The sequence below is a fragment of the Mus musculus genome, chromosome 7 (genome assembly GCF_000001635.26).
Source record: "Mus musculus strain C57BL/6J chromosome 7, GRCm38.p6 C57BL/6J".
NCBI lineage: Eukaryota > Metazoa > Chordata > Mammalia > Rodentia > Muridae > Mus > Mus musculus.
In genome coordinates this window covers 89607443-89624998 of record NC_000073.6, presented here as the reverse complement: position 1 = coordinate 89624998, position 17556 = coordinate 89607443, and the positions used below count along the sequence as shown (strand labels likewise).

The 17556-nt window shown below is 40.7% G+C and overlaps 1 pseudogene; it reads right to left on the bottom strand.

The window, feature by feature from the left end:
* Gm2546 (predicted gene 2546) lies at positions 16110 to 17311 on the bottom strand (annotated as a pseudogene).

Genomic DNA, 17556 nt, shown 5'->3' with positions numbered 1-17556 from the left:
TACTGTTATGTACAGTGTATGATAGGATATTGAGTGGAATTTTTTTTGATTAGCCCAGAATTTTAGTGACAGACCCAACTAAGACCAATATGTTCTACATAAAACAAAAAGCCACTGGACATGGAGTCCAATGGTCTTAGCTGATGGGACTCTCTATCTGTCACTCTCAATTCTCTGTTAGCAGAAGACTAGAGCTCCAGACTGAGAAAAGTCCATACACAAAGAACATGCCAGAGCAACATACATGAGCGAGACCTTTTGACACAAAAAGGGTCCAACTTTCTGGCTCGATGCTTATTTATGTACTAACTTGGGTTCACCACGGTGGACCAGCATGAGACAGCTCACAAGAGAGCTTGCAAGCAGCCTTGGAAAGTAGAGTTTTAAAGGTATAGGTTAGCTGGGTAGTTAGTGATAACTGGAGAGGAAAGAGCTCAGTCACTTTGTGAGTTGACCCTTCCACTCTTCTCAGTACCCAGAGGACCTCAAAGGCAGAGGGGATACCAGGGAAATAGCTGAGAATTCTAGGGTACAGTACCTGCAAGGACACGGGGATAATCCTCATCCTGCTTTTGGAGAGGATTGTAAACTTAAGAGGATGCTGTCCACCATCCCAGCTGAAAACTGTCAGAGCAGAAAGTCATGTGGAATCATTGCTGGAGCTCTTCTCTGAAACAAGGACCCATGAGGCTTCCAACAAAAAATCTGACTTTGCATCCAGTGGTACATTCAGCTTTGGGACCCTTACTTCAGGATGAGCATTGATTGTTCCTGGAGCACTATAGAAAACAAAATCTAAAACAAAAGGCCTTCTGTGTTAGTTTTCTAGGTCTACTGTATTACATTTCTATGAGATTAGCAGCTTAAAATATAATAACTTTATTCTCCCCCAATTTTTCTCTCCCAATTTTGGACACCAAAGTTAAAGTGTCAAGAGGACTGCTTTCCCCCTGAAAGCTTGACAAGGTATTATTTCTCATGCCACTTTAAGCTTCTAGTGCCTCCAAGTCCTCCTTGGCTTGTGGCTACATCGCTCCAGTCAGTCTCTGGTCATGTTGGCAATCCTCTTCTCTCTGTGTGTCTCCTCTATGCAAACTCTTGTACTGCAATGTCATTGGATTTAGAGCCTGGATTTATGACCTCAACTTATTACCTGTGACACAATTACATTTGCATATTCTTTTTGTCCCTTAAGGAAGTTTCCAATCTCAGGTTTCAGGGATTAGAACATCTTTTGTTGGATTACAACTGTAACCCAACTGTATTCCTTGTCTCACGTTCCTTCTCTAATTAGGTGGCTATCAAGACTTAGTGAAGGGAAGAGAAGGAGGCAAACCCAAGTTTGGGAGAAGAACCTTGGAAATGTTTATGAGATCACAGCTTTAAGTTGCCCTTCACTAAACCTTAATCACCTCAAAGTCACTTTGAAGACATGAGATCTGTTCTGATTTCACGGTGGTGGGGCTCATCAGAAGGCAATGATGGAAAACGGTAAGATGGAATTTCTTGCCACAGTCTGTTGAGTTCGGAATTTCCAATAAACCAGTTAAACAGTAGTTAATGATTCATTTTCTTCTAATCAGAAAACTCTGGTTGGTTCTCTCTTTTTCCCACAAGAAAAGCCCAATTTAGAGAGAATCTTGCTAATACAAGTGTTCTTAGGATCCTATTGAGAGAGATGAGCTGTTTGGGAGAAATCATCACATACATCGAAACTACAAGGTTGTATTAAGAGTCCATGGTTGACACAGAAAGAGTGAGGGCTCATTCTTTTAGTTACAGGTGTTCTGTGCGTTTGCTTAAGTGCCAACTCCAGATGTAGTCAGACAGGGAGGTACACTGGGACTATCATGTACCCCAACCTATTATATTTTAGTAACAGACTGGTGGGAGATTTGCTACTCAACCAGTGCTATTCACACTGACTTGTTACTAGTGGGAGCCTCAAAGCCAGATGCATTATTAAAGAGGCAGTCATCAGAGGCCCTTGGTCCTGTGAAGGTTCTATGCCCCAGTATAGGGGAATGCCAGGGCCAGGAAGCAGAAGTGGGTGGGTTGGGGACAAGGGGAAGGGGGAAGGGATAGGGGACTTTTGGAGGGGAAACTAGAAAGGGATATAACATTTGAAATGTAAATAAAGAAAATATCTAATAAAAAGAGAAATAAAAAAAAGAGGTAGTCATCTCCTTGGCAAGTGTTACAGGAAAATTTGAACTTTAATACCCTCAGTTCTTTTTCATGCCTTGTCATTAATTTAAATTCATGCTTTCACCTTGTGATATTTACAACACTGATTTTTGTTGTTCAATGTATTAGCTCTTGCCATAGATTTCATTGCACATATAATTCACAAACTGGCCATCTGGGCCTGTGTTGATAGGAACTTTAGGGGTAAGACAAGACTCAGAGGCAGGAGCCCGAAGACTATTGATCTACTGTTCAGTAAGCTAAAATATATGCACTTAGAGTTCTCTATAGTGTTTTCCGTGTCAGACATTTTAGGGTAAGGAAAACATGAATAGTAAAGTTAGAAGAGGCCTGGAAAGATGACTCAGTTAATAAAGTTAGTAAAGTGCTTGCTATATGTATAGGTAATAAATAATATTGTCCATGGCTCTAGGTAGAGAGATTGACAGACAAATACTATACAGGTATTAATAAAATATGTCTGTGGCTCCAGGCGGAGAGCGAAACAGATAAATGGTATAACAAGATGGCTGCTCTAGGCAGAAACCCGAAGAGTAAGATGGTATAAGATTGCTTTATATGCCTCACAGGATACTCAAATTCTGTCTAACATGGGCTCCATGGGAATCTTGGTTTTTTTTTATCCTGCTTTGCAAAACAGACAAGGCCTAAGAATAGGCACATATAGTATTTTAGTTTACTTCATTTGTTTTGGATTGTTTTAATTCTCAAAATGGGTATGATTTTGAGTTTTGTGGTTATATTATTCCTCTGGGAGAGAGTTCAAAATGTTTTTTCTGGTTACTGGCTCAAGGATATGTTATTTCAGGAGAAAGAAGTAGACCCTCAGAGAACTAGATTCCAGAGAAACAAACAAACAAATATATATGTATATATATACTAAAATTTTGTTTTGAGACTTATATGTTACAAAATATTCAGCCTTGGTGAATCTCCTTGTCAGACATGTTGAGTTGGCCTGCGTGCACTTCTGATGTTCTGGACTTTCAGCCAGATCCAGTCAAGACACAGACATCAGGGACTAATCAATCCTATTTTCCCTATCCTTCCCCCACCCCCTTTATAATATCTCAATGCCCATATTCAGCTTGAAGAAGTTATGAAGAGTTGTTGACCCAGTTCCCTGTGCTTTGGGGCTGGAGAGGGTTAGTATAGGTTGTCCTTCTAGGGAATGTAGAAATGGTCATATTGGAACAGGGAGGAATAGCTAGAATTGATTACATAGCCATAATCTCATTTGGTAGAAGTCTTTTTAGTTGTTACTAAGCTGAAATCATAATTTCTTATTTTAATACAGAATTTATTTTGACACAAAAAATCAAGGTTTTCATTGGAATAAATTACTTCCATTGATCCTAAAAATTTAAAAGTAAAGGGCTTAGACCCAGTCCTTCTATTACTGTTTTTATGAACTGATCTAAGATGATTAAGCCTGTGAGTTAAGGGCCAAATAGCAAATTCATGGCTCTGAGTTTATTGTTAGGGTGTTTTCAGTTACTTTAATCAGAAATGGCGAGAGTAGGTAACAGAGAACAGTCCAGATTACTTCACATAGATATTTGGTTTTCAAAAACATCAGAAATCCACAGAATGTGATGTTTAATGTTATTTATTCACTTGTTGTTGAGACTAGTCTGCTCCTGACAGCATTCCCTTTCTTGGAATCAGAGAAGAAATTGAACATCTATGGAGTTACTCCAGTTGTGGTGAGACAGCCACTAGGCAAGAATTTCTCCATTTTATCTACAGACATAATACTGTCCAGAAATAGGACACAATTTACAGGTTAGGACAGCTTAGTTCTGCGGAGACAGAATAGGCTACTCCTTAGTTTCCTGTTTCTCTAAGGTCTGTCAGATAATCCTGGGCCAGAAGGCTGAAGATTGATGCTCCAAAGGTTTGAAGTATAGGGAATGTCCAGGTGATCAGTTGTCTCTATAAATTGGCTACATTTTGGAAGCTATATTTTGTGCTTCTCATATTTTCAAGTAATATTCTTGGTTTTCTGACAGGGTTGAAGACTGGTAGTCTCATAGCCAACTAAAGTTGTTTAGCACTGAGAAAGATGATATAGAATTGAGAGGATGATTTTCAGATGTCATACAATCTAAAGCCAGGACATAAGTCAGGTGTAAAACTGTAAGTCTTTTAAGCTAGGACAGATGCCATTGTTCTATCTTAATGACAAAAATGATGGACTGGGTGTTAGGTCTATCTTATACTTTATAAATTACAAAATGGTATAGTTGTACTCAATTTATATTTTGAAAGAAAAGTTTTTTGGTCTTTTTTGTTTGTTTGTTTGAATTTAAACAGCAAGGGTGATATGTGACAGGATTTTCCCTGTCTAATCACACTAAAATAACAGGGCAGCAGGAGGCCTGTGATTGACCAGGGAAAAGGGAGGTGGAGCTAAGAGTTGCAGGGTCAGAGAGCATCTCAGAGAGAGGAGGGAGGAAGGCCAAGATGGAGGAGGACAAACAGGAAGAAGAACCAGATACAGTGTGGTTTTATTAGCCATGGTAGTTATCGTATCATAAGGTTAGAATAATTGGGATAATTTGTCTAATATAGGTGGGCAGTTTTTATCATTTTCAGTTGGTTCTGAAATTATTGTATTGGCATCCTATAAATTGAGAATTTGTTGATACATAAACCTGATTGGTTAATTATAATCTTTAAGAGTTTGTTTTTACCGGGTTGCTGGGTGGATGGTCATTATGTGGGGCTGGCATGGCCATGATCTGCCAAGGCACTCGGGAACTCCAGCCCAGAGAGACCACCAAGTTGAGATCATCTGACTGGAGCCATGTGGTCCACCAGTTGCCAGTAGTGTGGGAAGCCTGTCGGTCCATTTTTTAATATTTACCATAACATGAGTCTGGTTCTCATGGAAAACACTAGACATGGTGAACTTGTAATAGTATCACAGTGGTACATGGGAAAGTGGAGACAGGCATAGCCCTAGAGCTTATTGGTCATTACATCTGCCTTAATTAGCAACTCCTAGGTTCTAGTGAGAGACTTGGTTTCAAAAATCGTAGTGGGCAGCTCCTAAGGAAGAACACCTGAGCTTGACCTCCCACCTCTACAATCATATGCAAAAAGCATGCATGTGCAACTGCATTCTATCTCACACATACATGAACTTATATGGGTGCATTTACACACACACACACACACACACACACACACGAAAATTACATAGCAAAGGTGAAGTCACAGCATTCTGCTAAAACTCCATACAGAAAGGTCTTCAGTGTAAGAATTTACCTTCACTTTAACAGTTTGCAGTCACTTAGAGACTTAGAGTCAAGGATATCAATCTATTTAAACCAAGTCTATTTAACTTAACTAGAAACTAAATATGCCCTGACACCCCTGCTCTCTGACTTTGGGTAAAAGAATGGTTGAGGATATGATTAAAAGACAGAGGATTTCCATCAAAGAAGGACAGAAGGGAGAGGTGGGTACTGAATGAATGAGCTCAGGCTGAAGCGGCACTTGAGTACAGACATCTGTGCTCATGGACAAGACACTGTTCCTCTGAGTAAGAGTTTTAAATGAAACAAAACTGCCACCTAACTAGAAAGCTGGCATCTATATCTACCTGCTTGATGCTCTCATTCTGCAGAGGTGTGGCCCCCACAGGTATGAATCAATTTATTTATCTTTAGGAAGAAAGGGAATTCTATTATCTAAATTGGAAGTGTTAGAGTTTAATTCTATCAATACCAAATTATTATTCCAGGACACTATGAGGAAACACAGGTCTGGATTAAACTTTCTCATGTGTGTGTGTATATACATACATAATATATAATATGTAAAATATAAATATTCTTGTGAGGCTATGCCAGTGCCTGGCAAATACAGAAGTGGATGCTCACAGTCATCTATAGGATGGAACACAGGGCCCCCAATGGAGGAGCTAGAGAAAGTACCCAAGGAGCTGAAGGGGTCTGCAAACCTATAGGTGGAACAACAATATGAACTAACCAGTATCCCCCAGAGCTGTGTCTCTAGCTGCATATGTAGCAGAAGATGGCCTAACTGGCCATCATTGGGAAGAGAGACTCCCTTGGTCTTGCAAACTTTATATGCCCTAGTACAGGGGAACGCCAGGGCCAAGAAGTAGGAGTGAGTGGGTAGGGGAGCAGGGCAGGGGGAGGGAGGGTGTAGGGGACTTTTGGGATAGCATTTGAAATGTAAATGAAGAAAATATCTAATAAAAAACTAAAAATATATAAATATATGATATATATACGTACATACACACACACACACACACACACACACACACATATATATATATACTCATCTCACCTCATTCTTTACTTTAACTCAAGAAGCTACCATGGACATTCAATCACCAATATTCTCCAAAGGTTGGTTCATTTGTTGCCCTGCCTTTCAAGCTTTGCTCACCATGTCTGTTAGAACCCTCATGTCAGTCAAAATCCTGACTGTGGAGCTGGCAAGATGGCTCAGCAGGTGAAGGCACTTACTTCAAAGGCTGATAACAGAAGTCTAGTCCTCAGAATCCATACGGTGGAAAAGAGAAATGGAGAAGTTGTCCTCTGACCTCCACATGTGCCCCATGGCACACCCCTCCTACACATAATCAGTAAGTGAACGTAAACACAGACACACAGACACACAGACACACACACACACACACACTCAAAACAAAACTTGAGCTGTACTTCAAACAAATGAGTTCTCAAATCTTGACACACTAACCTCCTGCTCCCCTGCATTTTTCTTCCTTCATGAATTACATGTTTTGTAAAAATAAATTACCCAAGTAAACAGCACTTATTTTTAAAAAAAGATCATCTGCTGGTCAGTGCTTTCTTAGGGTCAGTTTTTATGTAGCTGTTAGTAATGTTATTTTTATTTAGTGTTATGAGCTGCATAACCATAAAAGTCACTGTCCTGGTGCAGACGCTATTATAGTGAAGGAAACACCAGGGCAGTGGTCAGTGTCTAGCTCCAGCTGTTGTGCTACACTCATATTCAGGGTTTTATGTGTTCTGCATATGTTCCACTGGAAGACTGAAGCCACCAAATGAGTGTGCAGTTGATCTTGCAGATTCTGATGATACAGAATCACAACTACTGATAAGCAAAAGCCAAGCTGCGTCAGCAGAGTTGATATTACTTTTACCCTAAACAAACTTGACCTTGGGGGATGGGGAGATGACTTGGTGGCTAAGAATACTGGCTAATTTTTTTTTTAGAGAATCTGGGCTTGGTTCCCAGCACCCACATGGTGGCTTATAACCATTTGTATCTACAGTTCTAGGAGATCTGATGCCCTCTTCTGGCCTCTGTAGGTATGAGTCACGTATGTGGTATGCAAGCATACATGCAAGCAAAACACACATACACATTAATATGCATATTTATATACATATATGTAAAATTATATTTTTTTAAAAGAAAAGTGATGTTTTATATTAGCTGATGTGATAACGATTGAGGTTCTGTGAAACTGTTTTTCATTTTTGACTTGAGGCTTTACTTTCTGAGACTCCCAAGGGCCAGGGAGTCAAAAGGGACAGCGAGGAACAGTGAGACAGTCTACTGTAAGACTCCTCGACTCTCTGACCAAACCTCAGCTGTGTCCCACACTGTCACAACTTTAAAGGTTCTGGGTCCTGAAAAACACTCATCAGAGGTCAAGTAGTGACTGACTGTTAAAGTGAAAGTTGAAATCAGTTTTACAGTCTAGACTTTTCAAATACCCACTGGCTGAATTCAGAAAGAACATTTATCTTTAGTATCAAAGAAACAACCACTAAAAACAGAATCACATGAGCAAAAGCTCATGGAAGCCCTACTGTGTGCCTGGCGCTGTGTTATGCACTGCACCATCATTATGTTTTCCCCACAGATCTGCATAGCAGATTTCATCATCTCTGGCCAGGGTAAGGATTTATCACTTGAAAAAAAAGTTTCTTCTATATCTACTGCCTTTTCTCAGATAAGACTACTTTGGGTACTGGTTTTTCATCGTGAGACTGTGAGAGCAAAAAATTTTAAAGGATCAAGAGTAAGTTATTCTTGCCTATAAAAGCTAAACAGTAGACTTAGGAAAAATGCTATCAATGTGAATTTTAACCAAAATAGAAACGATATACATTTCTATGCTAACAGTCTAGAAGAGAAATCAGAAGGAAAAGAACTTTCTATTTCGTGCTCTTAAAAACATCTCGATAGCTACTGTGTCTCAATTTTTTTCTTCTTTTTTTCTTTTCATAGCCAACAGACAACCTTGATTAGGTAGCGTCTGTCTACTTTAAAAGGTTATTTACTTTCAGTTGTATATCATGTGGGTGGCTCTGCATCCTGTCACCTGCTTTCATCTTGAGGCTCCTTGTGCCGTAACCAGTGCCTCCAGGCCTCGTTCTGTTGCCCTTTCGTTCTTCCCTCCTGGTTCTTGCCTTGGTATCTTCCTCAACACAGATTGCCATAACCAAAATACCATGGGGCTGGAGGCTTAGGGGCACTCCTTTATCTCATTGTCCTGAAGACTGGAAGATGGAGATCATGCTGTAAGCTGTACTCTTCACAAATGTTATAGTCTCATACAGTGAGGAAAGAGACAGAGGACCAAGCTCTCTACTGCCTCTTCTTACAAATCTATTATTAAATCTCACTAGGGAGGGTCTACCGTCTGGACCTAACTGTGACTCAGAGGCTCTTTCTGAGACATGATCATTCTGGGGATTTGGGTTTCAACATGTATATTTTAGGAGGATGTAAGCATGAGCTTGGTAGCCTGGACTGTACTTCTGAATGCCAATGCCATGTGCCTTGAAGCACAGGTCTGCTGCTACTATATTATGGTTTTGTGCTTGGCCTTTTCTACGGCTCACTACTTCTGATAGGCAAATGCCTCACAAGAAACAGCGCAGGATGCTGTCGACTTAAATGTGTTTCTCTTCTCACTAGAAGTTTATCACTGGCACCTTATTCCTATCTTACTTTTAACGCTTGCAAGTCTTCAAAGAAGTTTTTTCTTTTAAGATGTACCCAGCTGTGGTGGTTTGAAAAAAATGGGCCCCTTAGACTCATAAGAAGTAGTGTTATTGAAGTAGAATTGTTGGAGTAGGTGTGGCCTTGTTAGAGGGAGTGTGTCAATTGGGGAGGGTGGACTTTGAGGTTTCAAGCCAGGCTGCATGTCATTCTCTTTCTGCTGCCCTCTGGTCTAGATATAGAACTCTTGGCTCCTTCTCCAGAACCACGTCTGTCTGTATGCCACCATGCTTCCTGTCATGATGATAATGCACTAAGCCTCTGAGTGTGAGCATGCCCCAATTAAATGTTTCCCTTTATAAGGCCAAGGACCAACATGGGAGGAGGCAGTAGCTGGATATTCAGGAGTAAACTTTGATGGCCAGAAAAACACTGCCAAAGTATCTCTCAAATGTGAGTGAAGCTTCTATAGCGTAGAATCCTGCCTTTGGTTCTCTATAAGAGATGACAGATGGTACCAAGGAAATCCAGGATGTCTATAGCCTTAGCCTATTGACATAGGTTGGTGAATTTCCATCTACATCTATTTTGCAATGATAATAAAGAAGTAAACATGGTGTTAGAGACTACCTCCCACATGTCTAAATCAGTGCAGCTCAAGGGTGAAGGAAAGAAACCTGCAAATAACTTGATTTTACAAAGTATTTTCCTGCTTTAACTAGAGTGTACTAAAGTTATACCAGATAAGAATGGGAGTTTTATATGTCTATATTTTGGGTATTCTGAGATTTTGAGCTAATATCTATTTATCAGTGAGTGCATACCATATGTGTCCTTTTGTAACTGAGTTACCTCACTTAGGATGGTATTTTTTAGTTCCTTCCATTTGCCTATAAATTTTATGAAGTCATTGTTTTTAAAAGCTGAGTAGTACTCCATTGTGTAAATGTACCACATTTTCACATGTATCCATTCCTCTGTTGAGGGACATCTGGGTTCTTTCCAGCTTCTGGCTATTATAAATAAGGCTGCTGTGAACATAGTGGAGCATGTGTCCTTATTATATGTTGGAGCATCTTTTGGGTATATGCCTAGGAATGGTATAGCTGGATCTTCAGGTAATACTGTATCTAATTTTCTGAGGAACCGCCAGACTGATTTCCAGAATGGTTGTACCAGCTTGCAATCCCACCAGCAATGGAGGAGTGTTCCTCTTTCTCCACATCCTCTGTCACCTGAGTTGGAGTTTCTATGCATCATCTTTTTCAATCCTCAGAATAGCACTTTGGGTTGGATAAAAATGTTGCTTGTTTTGCACATGAAGAAACTAAGGCCCTTAGTAGCAAGATTTGTTGACAGAATTATCTATCTATCTATCTATCTATCTATCTATCTATCTATCTATCTATCTATCTATCATCTCTCCCCATCTCTCATTCCCTCTCCCTCTCTCTTTCTATCTCCTCTCTCTTTTTTTCAGGAAGTGAAATCGCATCTGGATTGTGGTGATTAGCCTCTTGAAGAAGTTGTGGATGCAGAAATGATTTCCTTGTTATTATTGATTAGAACTAGTGATTAATATTTCTAAATTGAACCAATCAAAGTCTTTTTCTTAAAAACTTGGAATTGGAATTCAGTATGACCTTATTGCTGGGGCACAGGCATGGCATGTTTGGGGAAACAGATTCCAGCAATGTAGCTGGAGAAGTGCAGAGGTGAAAGGCAGCCATGTCTGCTTTCTAGATTCTGTTTTCTTAACTCTAGCTGCTAGCTCAACCCAGAACTAAAATACCAAACAACCAAACAATTCTCTATTCTCATAACAAATTTCCCCTTTTATCACAAGCTAATTAAAGCTTGCCTCTGTATGTGCAGTTTTAGATAGTCTTAATAAATACTTTAATCCCAGCACTCAGGAGGCAGAGGCAGGCGGATTTCTGAGTTCGAGGCCAGCCTGGTCTACAAAGTGAGCTCCAGGACATCCAGGGCTATACAGAGAAACCCTGTCTCGAAAAAACAAAACAAAACAAAACAAAACAAAACAAAATACAGATAGTATGTGACAGAATTTAAACAAAACTCCAGGCTGTTCATAGTCAACACATTGTATTGACTCCCTAGGCAAATAATTGCTTAGCTTATAGATAGTTTACTAATCCTGGATAAGTGTCTGAGAACCATGCTACTCATCAGTTATCAGCAATTCACTCCAATGGTAAAGAAAAGATCTCGTGGGAGATCATTTGAGATGTAAACGAATGGAATGATTAATAAAAAAGAAATCAAGAAATGGAAAAAAAAAAGAGAAAAAAGCAACAATGGACATTCAAGTTTAGAGTTCTATGGAGGTACACAAAAAAGTAAAAGTATATAGTTTCCTTTTTTATTCTAGTTTACAATTTACTTTAAGCCTGTTTTGCTAAGTCTGATACTTTCTAATGCTTTATGCAATAGAACTATAGAGAATAAAAGTACCAGTCATTGAGCAAATGCATGATGCAGCCTGTATAACCCTCTGGCCAGACCATGAATGCAGGAAGGTTCTCATGCGGCTCTGTTTGTTCTAAAGCCTAAGAGTGTGATGCATGGTTTTTGGTAAAGAAGAGAAAAAGCAATAGGTACATAAAGGAAGAACAAGCTATAACAAGCACAGAAACAACTAGAACCAAATCTCTCTTCCTTTTCCAGTGAAGCAGAGGTAAATTGCACTTTATGCGAGTAATAAAACATAAATACACGTGCTTCCAAACACATCACAGTCAGAGATTTCTTCTAGGCATAAGAAAAATTTAAATATGTTTAAGTCTCTCCACTTTTGTACAGTTACAGTGAATATGTTAATAATGTTGGTTTTTAAGGATACTATGTAGTGAAATATTCTAATTACTTAAATTTGATGCCTTGAAATTATTTTTTTAAAGAAAGGCTTTATTACTTGCTCATTAAATTTATTGAATGCAATCCTAATGCTTCTGCATCTTGAAAATGAAATTTTGAAAAAAATAAACAAACTGACTAATAGATAAGGTGTTAATATGAGCCTGCATATACAAAACATATTTACTTAGAAGTAACGGTGTATTTCCCGCCTCAATGGGATTTTTAATAAGACACCAAGATTTTTAAGGCATTAATAAATTTCCCAAAATTGTCACATCAGCTTTTCTAAAGCGTTAATATTTTTAAACAGAAGTATTACTATAATTATGACATCCAGATTCCTTTCTTATTGCCCAGAATACTCGAAGATCATCATCTTCATGTGTTTTTGCTCTGCATGTGATCCTCTTTGATACTCTTTGCCTGACTTTGTAGAAGATCTCGTCTGTTCGGACTCAACAAAATCACTGCTTATTTACTTGAAAGAAAAGATCTCACTAATTTATAAATGCATTAATTTATAAGGAGCAAAAATAATTGAACAAACTTTGGTGGTGATCTCACTAGATCATCAATTACTCTTTACTGCATCAGCAACCTTGCTCTTATTACGTTCATGATATAGAGGCAAGGTAAGCTATACTGGATGGTCTTCTGAAAGTTCTGAAGAGACTTTGCAAATTACATATCTATTTATGGTGACTTCAGACACTGTAGAGTAATGTCAGACACTTCATGACACCTGTTATCTATTATCATTCTTCCTGATCAGTTTTATGGCATTTCCAGGCTCCCTTGAAGTTAGGGTAGGTAGCCAAGATACCAGGCTGTAGCCAAATGAATGTTACAAAAATGATCCGAGCTACTTGTAGCCTGGTCCCTGGAAACTTCTAGCTGCCACCCTCAATGTTCTTTCCTTACAGAAAAGAGCCTTGGAAGATGTATTGAAAATGGAGAAGTTCCAATATGGAAGAAACCTGGGATTCTAAATTATTACTAAGGGTAGTGCTAACATCTGACTAGTAATATTCACTGATGAGAGTATGAATATGTTTTGGCATTTTTTTAAAGAGACATTCTTTTTGTTTTTGTTTGTTTCGTTTTGTTTTGTTTTTCGAGACAGGGTTTCTCTGTACAGCCCTGGCTGTCCTAGAACTCACTTTGTAGACCAGGCTTGCCTCGAACTCAGAAATCCGCCTGCCTCTGCCTCCTGAGTGCTGGGATTAAAGGCATGCGCCACCACGCCCGGTTATGTTTTGGCATTGTTAACCTGTTAATATTTTAGTTTATGCGTTACCTTGAGAAGGAGGGTCACTTCAGTTTGTGATAACGTGCACATCTTCCTGGACAGAGCAATATCATTAATGCGTAAAACTTGCGCACAGAGGACCCACTTTCATGCCAACTGCTCATGTTTGGAATTTCTCCCTTGAGTCTTGACTCCATGCCAGGTCTGCCACAGAATAAGATGACTTTGGCTGATTAACGTCCTAAGCATTTGCCTTATGAAAGAGGCCAGTGTTTTCCAGTCTTTAATTGGTGAATCACATTTCTAGCTATTAGCGCTGTAGAAAAATATTCTTTGGTTTCTGGCATGCACTGTCACCACAGAAGAGAACCTCCCCACAACAGCACCCTTATTAGCTGATTTTTCGGGGGTGGGTTTTCTTTGAGAATGATTTGGAGGTCAGGCCGTAAGTACATAAGCAAAGATGGTCAAATGTTATTAGTGACTGAGAAATCCTCAGGACAGAATGGTGTAATTCCATAGCTAACCCATTTAATCATATAGAGTTGTAGACCTATACTCCAGATAATTTAGGATACACAGTGGATTGCTACTGTTGCTATTGTATTGACAATCAGGAACTTATTTGTTGCTGGGTGTATTGGGGTTCTTTAGAGGAACAGAACTTACAGAATACATGTATATAAAGGGGATTTAGTAGAATGGCTTCCAGGCTATGGTCGAGCTAGGCCGACAATGGCTGTCTACTAACAGAAGGTTCAAGAATCTGGTAGTTCTTTGGTAAATCAGGCTGGATGTCTCAGCTGGACTTCAGTATACACCAGAATCCCTAAGGTGTAGGCTCTAATGCCAGGAAAGGAAAGGACTTGCCAGTGAGTGCAAGAGCTGACCAGCAAAAGTTCCCTTCTTCCTTGTCTTTATAGAGTCTGCAGGCAGAAGGTATGGCCATGCTTAAAGATGGATTTCTCTTACCCCAGAAGATCAGAATTGGAAGTGGGTCTTTTCACTTCAAATGATTTAAGTAAGGAAAAAAACATTCCCAATGTGGAAATTTCTGGCTTCTTAACAACTCAATTGGGTCCTGTGATGTGTTTCTGGAAGTTGTCTTGTAAGAGGGCATGTGAGGTTTTGCTGAAAACAAGACACTTAAGACGGTGTGTGATGTTTAGAAAGAATATAAATAGAAACATAGAGTAACATACAAACAGTGAGAGGAGGCTACTGCATTGTTATATTGTGTAATGCTTGCTGGTCTTCTCATTGGTCTTCACTTTGTAGAGAGAAACGCGACCAAGAACTTCCCATGGTATTCCAGCTTATTCCAGTGAGATGATTTGGTGGAGCCTTGCTGTTTCTGCTGGATTGCACCGCTGCTATTGATTTATGTTTGGTGTTTGCTATCGAACTGGACTGCTGGTATCTTGACAATGAAGAGTGGAATCTCCCAAGAAACTAATTCTAGTTGGCCAAAACACACTTTCCTTATTAACCTTCTTTTCCCCCTACCTCTGGTTGGTGGAAGGAAAGTTGAGGCATTTAAGAACCCTAAGTAAAGTAGGTTTTGAAAAAAATCTAAGTCTATAAATCTTTCACAGGTGAACCTAGCCACTTGGGTTTTAGAAAATTCCAGATATAGTCAGCTTGACAACTGGGAATAGTCACCACAGTGAGTTCAGATGGAGCAGTCAGTCCAAACCCTGGGAAAAACTCCTGCCTTTTTCTATTCCACTGTCTCCTTACCTCTTAGAAGGAGCTTGCCTAGTAATGACAGAAAGATGTAATGCCTTTCCTTGACCTCATACATAAGGATCATGGCTAATGCCCCTGTCACAAAAGACATTAACCTGGTAGGCCTGTGACAAATACATTCAATGTTTTGTACGTGTCATTTCTGGAGAGTAAAAATCCCAGGGAGACTGTGGATTTCTGTTTAGAGTCCATGAAGAATGTCTAGTTGTAAGAGACTGAGAAGGGAAAGGCACTGAACCCCCCCTGAGATTCTTCTGCAGTACTCATTTTTGTGTGGAATTTATTCTCAGATATAGGGCAAGACCCTTTTAAGAAGAAGGGCCTTGGGGTCTATTAGCAAGGGCAGTGCAGGAATTCTGCATAGCAAGCATTTACACAGAAAACCTAGAACTGTTCCTGGGTTTCATATCTGGCTTTGGTGAGAGGAGTTCTGTGTTTATCAGACTCAACTTTGGGTAGAGGAAATCCGATTCTTATGCACTGTCTTAAGAGGAGGAGAATAACAGAAAAGGACAGGAGAAGGTCACAGCCTTCACTTCTGATGGTTTCCAACATCCTTCAATTCAAGTTAACTGTCAAAGTGCTAAACTTTGAAGTATCATTTTGTGAGTCCCACTATCCACTTTATATCTTTCTTAGGGAACACACTGTGCCCAGCTTTACTCCATTCTGATATTTTTGGTCAAATAAAATCAAGAAAGGCTATGGATTACATACATTGGAACACAGCATCTCAGGCAGCATTGGGTAGCCAAGACTGAGATTGGCCTAGAATGAGAGCGTAGGTGGCCTATTGGAAAGTGAGCAGAGATGACTGGGGTGAATATTTTGGGCCATTGTTTCAATGCAATAGCTTAGACTTCTAAGCAGACTCCAGAGAAGTAGGCATTAAGTCCTGGGCAGCTGGGGCAATGCGGGCAAGTGAACAAGAAGGCATTCACTGGGCTAGAGCTTCTTCAACAGCCCTAGAACCCTGACCTTCTTCTCTTCTGGCTCTCACGGTTGATGCTGTTCCCATCTGGAGATTTGGGTTTCTTTCTTTTTTTTTTTGTGGGTGCAGCGAACTTTATTGATGGTATTCAAGAGAGTAGGGAGGGCTCCCTAGGCCCCTCCTGTTATTATGGGGGTCTGGGATGGAAATTGTGAGGGAGATGCTCAGTGTTGGGGGCCGAGTTGGGATAGGGCCTCTCTCTTGCTCAGTGTCCTTGCTGGGGTGGGTGGTCCAGGGTTTCTTACTCCTTGGAGGCCATGTAGGCCATGAGGTCCACCACCCTGTTGCTGTAGCTGTATTCATTGTCATACCAGGAAATGAGCTTGACAAAGTTGTCATTGAGAGCAATGCCAGCCCCGGCATCAAAGGTGGAAGAGTGGGAGTTGCTGTTGAAGTCGCAGGAGACAACCTGGTCCTCAGTGTAGCCCAAGATGCCCTTCAGTTGGCCCTCAGATGCCTGCTTCACCACCTTCTTGATGTCATCATACTTGGCAGGTTTCTCCAGGCGGCACGTCAGATCCACGACGGACACATTGGGGGTAGGAACACGGAAGGCCATGCCAGTGAGCTTCCCGTTCAGCTCTGGGATGAACTTGCCCACAGCCTTGGCAGCACCAGTGGATGCAGGGATGATGTTCTGGGCAGCCCCATGACCATCACGCCACAGCTTTCCAGAGGGGCCATCCACAGTCTTCTGGGTGGCAGTGATGGCATGGACCGTGGTCATGAGCCCTTCCACAATGCCAAAGTTGTCATGGATGACCTTGGCCAGGGGGGCTAAGCAGTTGGTGGTGCAGGATGCATTGCTGACAATCTTGAGTGAGTTGTCATATTTCTCGTGGTTGACACCCATCACAAACATGGGGGCATCGGCAGAAGGGGCGGAGATGATGACCCTTTTGGCTCCACCCTTCAAGTGGGCCCCGGCCTTCTCCATGGTGGTGAAGACACCAGTAGACTCCACGACATACTCAGCACCGGCCTCACCCCATTTGATGTTAGTGGGGTCTCGCTCCTGGAAGATCGTGATGGGCTTCCCGTTGATGACAAGCTTCCCATTCTCGGCCTTGACTGTGCCGTTGAATTTGCCGTGAGTGGAACATGTAGACCATGTAGTTGAGGTCAATGAAGGGGTCGTTGATGGCAACAATCTCCACTTTGCCACTGCAGATGGCAGCCCTGGTGACCAGGCGCCCAATACGGCCAAATCCGTTCACACCGACCTTCACCATTTTGTCTACGGGATGAGGCTGGCACTGCACAAGAAGATGTGGCTGTCTCTGGAACAGGGAGGAGCAGAGAGCCGAGATTTGGGTTTCTACTTGAATGTAGAATATAGACTTCATGAGAGTCAATCAAGTTTAAAATGTGTGTAGCCAGTGCCAAACCACTCAGTGAATGAATAATAGATTTTTCCCCAGCGAATCACGCAGGGATAACTGGAGGTTCTTAGGTTGAAAAAATGAATTCAGTCTAAAAATTAGTACTAGTATAA